This window comes from Callionymus lyra, chromosome 9 (assembly GCF_982586985.1).
Source record: "Callionymus lyra chromosome 9, fCalLyr1.hap1.1, whole genome shotgun sequence".
Taxonomy (NCBI): Eukaryota; Metazoa; Chordata; class Actinopteri; order Syngnathiformes; family Callionymidae; genus Callionymus; species Callionymus lyra.
Window position 1 is genome coordinate 27335218 of NC_141826.1, and position 13112 is coordinate 27348329.

Sequence of the window (13112 nt, forward strand, 5' to 3'; positions counted from 1 at the left end):
GAAGACATGAAGACACGAAGACATAAAGACATGAAGACATGAAGACATGAAGACACGAAGACACGAAGACACAAAGACATAATGACATAATGACTTAAAGACATAAAGACATAAAGACACGAAGACATGAAGACATCATGACATGAAGACATGAAGACATGAAGACATAAAGACACGAAGACATAATGACATAAAGACATAAAGACACGAAGACATAATGACATAAAGACATAAAGACATGAAGACATGAAGACAAGAAGACATAAAGACATAAAGACATAAAGACATAAAGACATAAAGACATAAAGACATAAAGACACGAAGACACAAAGACACAAAGACACAAAGACATAATGACTTAAAGACATAAAGACATACAGACACGAAGACACAAAGACATCATGACATGAAGACATGAAGACATGAAGACATGAAGACATGAAGACACGAAGACATAATGACATAATGACATAAAGACATAAAGACATAAAGACACGAAGACACAAAGACACAAAGACATAATGACTTAAAGACATAAAGACATACAGACACGAAGACACAAAGACATCATGACATGAAGACATGAAGACATGAAGACATGAAGACATGAAGACATAATGACATAATGACATAATGACATAAAGACACGAAGACACGAAGACACGAAGACATAAAGACATAAAGACATGAAGACATGAAGACATGAAGACACGAAGACACGAAGACACGAAGACACGAAGACACAAAGACATAATGACATAATGACATAATGACTTAAAGACATAAAGACATAAAGACATGAAGACATGAAGACATGAAGACACGAAGACACGAAGACACGAAGACACGAAGACATAATGACATAATGACATAATGACATAATGACATAATGACATGAAGACACGAAGACATAATGACATAATGACATAAAGACCCGAAGACATGAAGACATGAAGACATAAGGACATAAGGACATAAGGACATAAAGACATAAAGACATGAAGACATAAAGACATAAAGACCCGAAGACATAAAGACCCGAAGACATAAAGACCCGAAGACATGAAGACATGAAGACATAAAGACATGAAGACATAAAGACATAAAGACATGAAGACATGAAGACATGAAGACATAAAGACCCGAAGACATGAAGACATGAAGACATGAAGACATGAAGACATAAAGACATAAAGACATAAAGACCTAAAGACATGAAGACATGAAGACATAAAGACATAAAGACATAAAGACCTAAAGACATGAAGACATAAAGACATGAAGACATGAAGACATAAAGACATGAAGACATAAAGACATAAAGACATGAAGAAGTTGCTTCAGCTTCTTCTCTACAGAAAAATCCTGACCATGAGTTTCTTCTTCAGGTAAACATGTCGTACATTTGTTGACAAACTGCAGCAGAGACACAGTCGTCTGACAAACACTCAGTGACAGAGACATGAAGACGCGTCTGTGTCTCTGCATGATGAGCTCGACAGGTGGAGAGACGACCTGTTCAGGTGTTGTTTCGTTGGTTCAGGTGCTGTCGTCAGAGTCTGATGCACAGATGTGTCGCTGCACGAGTAGAGATGCTAACATAGTCGAGGACTGAACGTAAACAACTGTCTTTTGTCTTTTGAAGACACGAAGACATAATGACATAAAGACATAAAGACATGAAGACATGAAGACATGAAGACACGAAGATACGAAGACATAATGACATAAAGACATGAAAACATGAAGACACGAAGACACGAAGACACGAAGACACAAAGACATAATGACATAATGACTTAAAGACATAAAGACATAAAGACACGAAGACATGAAGACATCATGACATGAAGACATGAAGACATGAAGACATAAAGACACGAAGAAATAATGACATAAAGACATAAAGACACGAAGACATAATGACATAAAGACATAAAGACATGAAGACATGAAGACACGAAGACATAAAGACATAAAGACATAAAGACATAAAGACATAAAGACACGAAGACACAAAGACACAAAGACACAAAGACATAATGACTTAAAGACATAAAGACATACAGACACGAAGACACAAAGACATCATGACATGAAGACATGAAGACATGAAGACATGAAGACATGAAGACATGAAGACATGAAGACACGAAGACATAATGACATAATGACATAAAGACATAAAGACATAAAGACACGAAGACACAAAGACACAAAGACATAATGACTTAAAGACATAAAGACATACAGACACGAAGACACAAAGACATCATGACATGAAGACATGAAGACATGAAGACATGAAGACATGAAGACACGAAGACATAATGACATAATGACATAAAGACACGAAGACACGAAGACACGAAGACATAAAGACATAAAGACATGAAGACATGAAGACATGAAGACACGAAGACACGAAGACACGAAGACACAAAGACATAATGACATAATGACTTAAAGACATAAAGACATAAAGACATGAAGACATGAAGACATGAAGACATAAAGACATGAAGACACGAAGACACGAAGACACGAAGACATAATGACATAAAGACATAAAGACATGAAGACATGAAGACATGAAGACACGAAGATACGAAGACATAATGACATAAAGACATGAAGACATGAAGACACGAAGACACAAAGACATAATGACATAATGACATAAAGACATGAAGACATGAAGACATGAAGACACGAAGACATAAAGACATGAAGACATGAAGACATGAAGACACGAAGACACGAAGACACGAAGACACAAAGACATAATGACTTAAAGACATAAAGACATAAAGACACGAAGACATGAAGACATCATGACATGAAGACATGAAGACATGAAGACATAAAGACACGAAGACATAATGACATAAAGACATAAAGACACGAAGACATAATGACATAAAGACATAAAGACATGAAGACATGAAGACAAGAAGACATAAAGACATAAAGACATAAAGACATAAAGACATAAAGACATAAAGACATAAAGAATAAAGACATAAAGACACGAAGACACAAAGACACAAAGACACAAAGACATAATGACTTAAAGACATAAAGACATACAGACACGAAGACACAAAGACATCATGACATGAAGACATGAAGACATGAAGACATGAAGACATGAAGACACGAAGACATAATGACATAATGACATAAAGACATAAAGACATAAAGACACGAAGACACAAAGACACAAAGACATAATGACTTAAAGACATAAAGACATACAGACACGAAGACACAAAGACATCATGACATGAAGACATGAAGACATGAAGACATGAAGACATGAAGACATAATGACATAATGACATAATGACATAAAGACACGAAGACACGAAGACACGAAGACATAAAGACATAAAGACATGAAGACATGAAGACATGAAGACACGAAGACACGAAGACACGAAGACACAAAGACATAATGACATAATGACATAATGACTTAAAGACATAAAGACATAAAGACATGAAGACATGAAGACATGAAGACACGAAGACACGAAGACACGAAGACACGAAGACATAATGACATAATGACATAATGACATAATGACATAATGACATGAAGACACGAAGACATAATGACATAATGACATAAAGACCCGAAGACATGAAGACATGAAGACATAAGGACATAAGGACATAAGGACATAAAGACATAAAGACATGAAGACATAAAGACATAAAGACCCGAAGACATAAAGACCCGAAGACATAAAGACCCGAAGACATGAAGACATGAAGACATAAAGACATGAAGACATAAAGACATAAAGACATGAAGACATGAAGACATGAAGACATAAAGACCCGAAGACATGAAGACATGAAGACATGAAGACATGAAGACATAAAGACATAAAGACATAAAGACCTAAAGACATGAAGACATGAAGACATAAAGACATAAAGACATAAAGACCTAAAGACATGAAGACATAAAGACATGAAGACATGAAGACATAAAGACATGAAGACATAAAGACATAAAGACATGAAGAAGTTGCTTCAGCTTCTTCTCTACAGAAAAATCCTGACCATGAGTTTCTTCTTCAGGTAAACATGTCGTACATTTGTTGACAAACTGCAGCAGAGACACAGTCGTCTGACAAACACTCAGTGACAGAGACATGAAGACGCGTCTGTGTCTCTGCATGATGAGCTCGACAGGTGGAGAGACGACCTGTTCAGGTGTTGTTTCGTTGGTTCAGGTGCTGTCGTCAGAGTCTGATGCACAGATGTGTCGCTGCACGAGTAGAGATGCTAACATAGTCGAGGACTGAACGTAAACAACTGTCTTTTTACTCTTTCATCGGATCAGATGCTCGTCTGTCGACAAACTATATACTATATACTAACATTATAGTTGAAAATTGTTTGATTATAGTTGAAAATTGTTGATTATAGTTGAAAATTGTTTGATTTCAGTTGAAAGTTGTTTGATTACAGTTGAAAATTGTTTGATTATAGTTGAAAATTGTTTGATTATAGTTGAAAATTGTTTGATTATAGTTGATAATTGTTTGATTATAGTTGAAAATTGTTTGATTATAGTTGAAAATTGTTTGATTACAGTTGAAAATTGTTTGATTATAGTTGAAAATTGTTTGATTATAGTTGAAAATTGTTTGATTTCAGTTGAAAGTTGTTTGATTACAGTTGAAAATTGTTTGATTATAGTTGAAAATTGTTGGATTACAGTTGAAAATTGTTTGATTATAGTTGAAAATTGTTTGATTATAGTTGAAAATTGTTTGATTATAGTTGAAAATTGTTTGATTATAGTTGAAAATTGTTTGATTTTAGTTGAAAATTGTTTGATTATAGTTGAAAATTGTTGGATTATAGTTGAAAATTGTTTCATTATAGTTGAAAATTGTTGGATTATAGTTGAAAATTGTTTGATTATAGTTGAAAATTGTTTGATTACAGTTGAAAATTGTTTGATTATAGTTGAAAATTGTTTGATTATAGTTGAAAATTGTTTGATTTCAGTTGAAAGTTGTTTGATTATAGTTGAAAATTGTTTGATTATAGTTGAAAATTGTTTGATTTCAGTTGAAAGTTGTTTGATTATAGTTGAAAATTGTTTGATTACAGTTGAAAATTGTTTGATTATAGTTGAAAATTGTTTGATTTCAGTTGAAAGTTGTTTGATTACAGTTGAAAATTGTTTGATTATAGTTGATAATTGTTTGATTTTAGTTGAAAATTGTTTGATTATAGTTGAAAATTGTTTGATTATAGTTGAAAAATGTGTGATTATAGTTGAAAATTGTTTGATTATAGTTGAAAATTGTTTGATTATAGTTGAAAAATGTTGATTATAGTTGAAAATTGTTTGATTATAGTTGAAAATTGTTTGATTATAGTTGAAAATTGTTTGATTTTAGTTGAAAATTGTTTGATTATAGTTGAAGACATAATGACATAAAGACATAAAGACATGAAGACATGAAGACACGAAGACATAAAGACATAAAGACATAAAGACATAAAGACATAAAGACACGAAGACACAAAGACACAAAGACACAAAGACATAATGACTTAAAGACATAAAGACATACAGACACGAAGACACAAAGACATCATGACATGAAGACATGAAGACATGAAGACATGAAGACATGAAGACACGAAGACATAATGACATAATGACATAAAGACATAAAGACATAAAGACACGAAGACACAAAGACACAAAGACATAATGACTTAAAGACATAAAGACATACAGACACGAAGACACAAAGACATCATGACATGAAGACATGAAGACATGAAGACATGAAGACATGAAGACACGAAGACATAATGACATAATGACATAAAGACACGAAGACACGAAGACATAAAGACATAAAGACATAAAGACATGAAGACATGAAGACATGAAGACACGAAGACACGAAGACACAAAGACATAATGACATAATGACTTAAAGACATAAAGACATGAAGACATGAAGACATGAAGACATAAAGACATGAAGACACGAAGACACGAAGACACGAAGACATAATGACATAAAGACATAAAGACATGAAGACATGAAGACATGAAGACACGAAGATACGAAGACATAATGACATAAAGACATGAAGACATGAAGACACGAAGACACAAAGACATAATGACATAATGACATAAAGACATGAAGACATGAAGACATGAAGACACGAAGACATAAAGACATGAAGACATGAAGACATGAAGACACGAAGACACGAAGACACGAAGACACAAAGACATAATGACATAATGACTTAAAGACATAAAGACATAAAGACACGAAGACATGAAGACATCATGACATGAAGACATGAAGACATGAAGACATAAAGACACGAAGACATAATGACATAAAGACATAAAGACACGAAGACATAATGACATAAAGACATAAAGACATGAAGACATGAAGACAAGAAGACATAAAGACATAAAGACATAAAGACATAAAGACATAAAGACATAAAGACACGAAGACACAAAGACACAAAGACACAAAGACATAATGACTTAAAGACATAAAGACATACAGACACGAAGACACAAAGACATCATGACATGAAGACATGAAGACATGAAGACATGAAGACATGAAGACACGAAGACATAATGACATAATGACATAAAGACATAAAGACATAAAGACACGAAGACACAAAGACACAAAGACATAATGACTTAAAGACATAAAGACATACAGACACGAAGACACAAAGACATCATGACATGAAGACATGAAGACATGAAGACATGAAGACATGAAGACACGAAGACATAATGACATAATGACATAAAGACACGAAGACACGAAGACATAAAGACATAAAGACATGAAGACATGAAGACATGAAGACACGAAGACACGAAGACACGAAGACACAAAGACATAATGACATAATGACTTAAAGACATAAAGACATAAAGACATGAAGACATGAAGACATGAAGACACGAAGACACGAAGACACGAAGACACGAAGACATAATGACATAATGACATAATGACATAATGACATAATGACATGAAGACACGAAGACATAATGACATAATGACATAAAGACCCGAAGACATGAAGACATGAAGACATAAGGACATAAGGACATAAGGACATAAAGACATAAAGACATGAAGACATAAAGACATAAAGACCCGAAGACATAAAGACCCGAAGACATAAAGACCCGAAGACATGAAGACATGAAGACATAAAGACATGAAGACATAAAGACATAAAGACATGAAGACATGAAGACATGAAGACATAAAGACCCGAAGACATGAAGACATGAAGACATGAAGACATGAAGACATAAAGACATAAAGACATAAAGACCTAAAGACATGAAGACATGAAGACATAAAGACATAAAGACATAAAGACCTAAAGACATGAAGACATAAAGACATGAAGACATGAAGACATAAAGACATGAAGACATAAAGACATAAAGACATGAAGAAGTTGCTTCAGCTTCTTCTCTACAGAAAAATCCTGACCATGAGTTTCTTCTTCAGGTAAACATGTCGTACATTTGTTGACAAACTGCAGCAGAGACACAGTCGTCTGACAAACACTCAGTGACAGAGACATGAAGACGCGTCTGTGTCTCTGCATGATGAGCTCGACAGGTGGAGAGACGACCTGTTCAGGTGTTGTTTCGTTGGTTCAGGTGCTGTCGTCAGAGTCTGATGCACAGATGTGTCGCTGCACGAGTAGAGATGCTAACATAGTCGAGGACTGAACGTAAACAAGTGTCTTTTTACTCTTTCATCGGATCAGATGCTCGTCTGTCGACAAACTATATACTATATACTAACATTATAGTTGAAAATTGTTTGATTATAGTTGAAAATTGTTGATTATAGTTGAAAATTGTTTGATTTCAGTTGAAAGTTGTTTGATTACAGTTGAAAATTGTTTGATTATAGTTGAAAATTGTTTGATTATAGTTGAAAATTGTTTGATTATAGTTGATAATTGTTTGATTATAGTTGAAAATTGTTTGATTATAGTTGAAAATTGTTTGATTACAGTTGAAAATTGTTTGATTATAGTTGAAAATTGTTTGATTATAGTTGAAAATTGTTTGATTTCAGTTGAAAGTTGTTTGATTACAGTTGAAAATTGTTTGATTATAGTTGAAAATTGTTGGATTACAGTTGAAAATTGTTTGATTATAGTTGAAAATTGTTTGATTATAGTTGAAAATTGTTTGATTATAGTTGAAAATTGTTTGATTATAGTTGAAAATTGTTTGATTTTAGTTGAAAATTGTTTGATTATAGTTGAAAATTGTTGGATTATAGTTGAAAATTGTTTCATTATAGTTGAAAATTGTTGGATTATAGTTGAAAATTGTTTGATTATAGTTGAAAATTGTTTGATTACAGTTGAAAATTGTTTGATTATAGTTGAAAATTGTTTGATTATAGTTGAAAATTGTTTGATTTCAGTTGAAAGTTGTTTGATTATAGTTGAAAATTGTTTGATTACAGTTGAAAATTGTTTGATTATAGTTGAAAATTGTTTGATTTCAGTTGAAAGTTGTTTGATTACAGTTGAAAATTGTTTGATTATAGTTGATAATTGTTTGATTTTAGTTGAAAATTGTTTGATTATAGTTGAAAATTGTTTGATTATAGTTGAAAAATGTGTGATTATAGTTGAAAATTGTTTGATTATAGTTGAAAATTGTTTGATTATAGTTGAAAAATGTTGATTATAGTTGAAAATTGTTTGATTATAGTTGAAAATTGTTTGATTATAGTTGAAAATTGTTTGATTTTAGTTGAAAATTGTTTGATTATAGTTGAAAATTGTTTGATTATAGTTGAAAATTGTTTGATTATAGTTGAAAATTGTTGATTATAGTTGAAAATTGTTTGATTATAGTTGAAAATTGTTTGATTATAGTTGAAAATTGTTGATTATAGTTGAAAATTGTTTGATTATAGTTGAAAATTGTTGATTATAGTTGAAAATTGTTTGATTATAGTTGAAAATTGTTGATTATAGTTGAAAATTGTTTGATTATAGTTGAAAATTGTTGATTATAGTTGAAAATTGTTTGATTATAGTTGAAAATTGTTTGATTATAGTTGAAAATTGTTTGATTATAGTTGAAAATTGTTTGATTATAGTTGAAAATTGTTTGATTATAGTTGAAAATTGTTTGATTTCAGTTGAAAGTTGTTTGATTATAGTTGAAAATTGTTTGATTACAGTTGAAAATTGTTTGATTATAGTTGAAAATTGTTTGATTTCAGTTGAAAGTTGTTTGATTACAGTTGAAAATTGTTTGATTATAGTTGATAATTGTTTGATTTTAGTTGAAAATTGTTTGATTATAGTTGAAAATTGTTTGATTATAGTTGAAAAATGTGTGATTATAGTTGAAAATTGTTTGATTATAGTTGAAAATTGTTTGATTATAGTTGAAAAGTGTTGATTATAGTTGAAAATTGTTTGATTATAGTTGAAAATTGTTTGATTATAGTTGAAAAATGTGTGATTATAGTTGAAAATTGTTTGATTATAGTTGAAAATTGTTTGATTATAGTTGAAAAATGTTTGATTATAGTTGAAAATTGTTGATTATAGTTGAAAATTGTTTGATTATAGTTGAAAATTGTTTGATTACAGTTGAAAATTGTTGGATTATAGTTGAAAATTGTTTTGATTTCAGTTGAAAATTGTTTGATTATAGTTGAAAATTGTTTGATTTCAGTTGAAAATTGTTTGATTATAGTTGAAAATTGTTTGATTATAGTTGAAAATTGTTGGATTATAGTTGAAAATTGTTTGATTATAGTTGAAAGTTGTTTGATTATAGTTGAAAATTGTTTGATTATAGTTGAAAATTGTTGGATTATAGTTGAAAATTGTTTGATTTCAGTTGAAAATTGTTTGATTATAGTTGAAAATTGTTTGATTTCAGTTGAAAATTGTTTGATTTCAGTTGAAAATTGTTTGATTATAGTTGAAAATTGTTTGATTTCAGTTGAAAATTGTTTGATTATAGTTGAAAAATGTGTGATTATAGTTGAAAATTGTTTGATTATAGTTGAAAATTGTTTGATTTCAGTTGAAAATTGTTTGATTATAGTTGAAAATTGTTTGATTTCAGTTGAAAGTTGTTTGATTACAGTTGAAAATTGTTTGATTTTAGTTGAAAATTGTTTGATTATAGTTGAAAAATGTGTGATTATATTTGAAAATTGTTTGATTATAGTTGAAAATTGTTTGATTATAGTTGAAAATAGTTTGATTATAGTTGAAAATTGTTTGATTATAGTTGAAAATTGTTTGATTATAGTTGAAAATAGTTTGATTATAGTTGAAAATTGTTTGATTATAGTTGAAAATTGTTTGATTATAGTTGAAAATTTTTAATTTCAGTTGAAAATTGTTTAATTACAGTTAAAAATTGTTTAATTACAGTTAAAAATTGTTTGATTATAGTTGAAAATTGTTTGATTTCAGTTGAAAATTGTTTAATTACAGTTAAAAATTGTTTAATTACAGTTAAAAATTGTTTGATTATAGTTAAAAATTGTTTGATTATAGTTGAAAATAGTTTGATTATAGTTGAAAATAGTTTGATTATAGTTGAAAATTGTTTGATTATAGTTGAAAATTGTTTGATTATAGTTGAAAATTGTTTGATTTCAGTTGAAAATTGTTTGATTATAGTTGAAAATTGTTTGATTATAGTTGAAAATTGTTGGATTATAGTTGAAAATTGTTTAATTACAGTTAAAAATTGTTTGATTTCAGTTGAAAATTGTTTGATTATAGTTGAAAATTGTTGGATTATAGTTGAAAATTGTTTGATTTCAGTTGAAAATTGTTTGATTATAGTTGAAAATTGTTTGATTTCAGTTGAAAATTGTTTGATTTCAGTTGAAAATTGTTTGATTATAGTTGAAAATTGTTTGATTTCAGTTGAAAATTGTTTGATTATAGTTGAAAAATGTGTGATTATAGTTGAAAATTGTTTGATTATAGTTGAAAATTGTTTGATTTCAGTTGAAAATTGTTTGATTATAGTTGAAAATTGTTTGATTTCAGTTGAAAGTTGTTTGATTACAGTTGAAAATTGTTTGATTTTAGTTGAAAATTGTTTGATTATAGTTGAAAAATGTGTGATTATAGTTGAAAATTGTTTGATTATAGTTGAAAATTGTTTGATTATAGTTGAAAATAGTTTGATTATAGTTGAAAATTGTTTGATTATAGTTGAAAATTGTTTGATTATAGTTGAAAATAGTTTGATTATAGTTGAAAATTGTTTGATTATAGTTGAAAATTGTTTGATTATAGTTGAAAATTGTTTGATTTCAGTTGAAAATTGTTTAATTACAGTTAAAAATTGTTTAATTACAGTTAAAAATTGTTTGATTATAGTTGAAAATTGTTTGATTTCAGTTGAAAATTGTTTAATTACAGTTAAAAATTGTTTAATTACAGTTAAAAATTGTTTGATTATAGTTAAAAATTGTTTGATTATAGTTGAAAATAGTTTGATTATAGTTGAAAATAGTTTGATTATAGTTGAAAATTGTTTGATTATAGTTGAAAATTGTTTGATTATAGTTGAAAATTGTTTGATTATAGTTAAAAATTGTTTAATTACAGTTAAAAATTGTTTGATTACAGTTGAAAATTGTTTAATTACAGTTAAAAATTGTTTAATTACAGTTAAAAATTGTTTGATTTCAGTTGAAAATTGTTTGATTATAGTTGAAAATTGTTTGATTAAAGTGGGGCTCAAGTGTAGAGACTCGAGAGTAAAGACTCGAGAGTAGAGACTCGAGTGTAGAGTCGAGAGTAAAGACTCGAGAGTAGAGACTCGAGAGTAGAGACTCGAGAGTAAAGACTCGAGAGTAAAGACTCGAGAGTAGAGACTCGAGTGTAGAGTCGAGAGTAAAGACTCGAGAGTAGAGACTCGAGAGTAGAGACTCGAGTGTAGAGACTCGAGAGTAAAGACTCGAGAGTAGAGACTCGAGAGTAGAGACTCGAGTGTAGAGTCGAGAGTAAAGACTCGAGAGTAGAGACTCGAGAGTAGAGACTCGAGAGTAGAGACTCGAGTGTAGAGTCGAGAGTAAAGACTCGAGAGTAGAGACTCGAGAGTAGAGACTCGAGTGTAGAGACTCGAGAGTAGAGACTCGAGAGTAGAGACTCGAGTGTAGAGACTCGAGAGTAGAGACTCGAGTGTAGAGACTCGAGAGTAAAGACTCGAGAGTAGAGACTCGAGAGTAGAGACTCGAGTGTAGAGACTCGAGAGTAAAGACTCGAGAGTAGAGACTCGAGTGTAGAGACTCGAGAGTAAAGACTCGAGAGTAGAGACTCGAGTGTAGAGACTCGAGAGTAAAGACTCGAGAGTAAAGACTCGAGTGTAGAGACTCGAGAGTAAAGACTCGAGTGTAGAGACTCGAGAGTAAAGACTCGAGAGTAAAGACTCGAGTGTAGAGACTCGAGAGTAAAGACTCGAGTGTAGAGACTCGAGAGTAAAGACTCGAGTGTAGAGACTCGAGAGTAAAGACTCGAGTGTAGAGACTCGAGAGTAAAGACTCAAGAGTAAAGACTCGAGTGTAGAGACTCGAGAGTAAAGACTCGAGTGTAGAGACTCGAGAGTAAAGACTCGAGAGTAAAGACTCGAGTGTAGAGACTCGAGAGTAAAGACTCGAGAGTAAAGACTCGAGAGTAAAGACTCGAGTGTAGAGACTCGAGAGTAAAGACTCGAGAGTAGAGACTCGAGAGTAGAGACTCGAGAGTAAAGACTCGAGTGTAGAGACTCGAGAGTAGAGACTCGAGAGTAAAGACTCGAGTGTAGAGACTCGAGAGTAAAGACTCGAGAGTAAAGACTCGAGAGTAGAGACTCGAGAGTAGAGACTTGTGTGTAGAGACTCGAGTCATCAACACGAGTGTGACTCATGTTTACACTGAGCCGACTCTTCATCATCTGACGGCGTCTGGTTCCACCTCAGAAGAACCACATGTCGAGCCTCTGATCATGTTGAGCCGCCGCGACCTCTGACCCCGGACCTTCTTTGTTC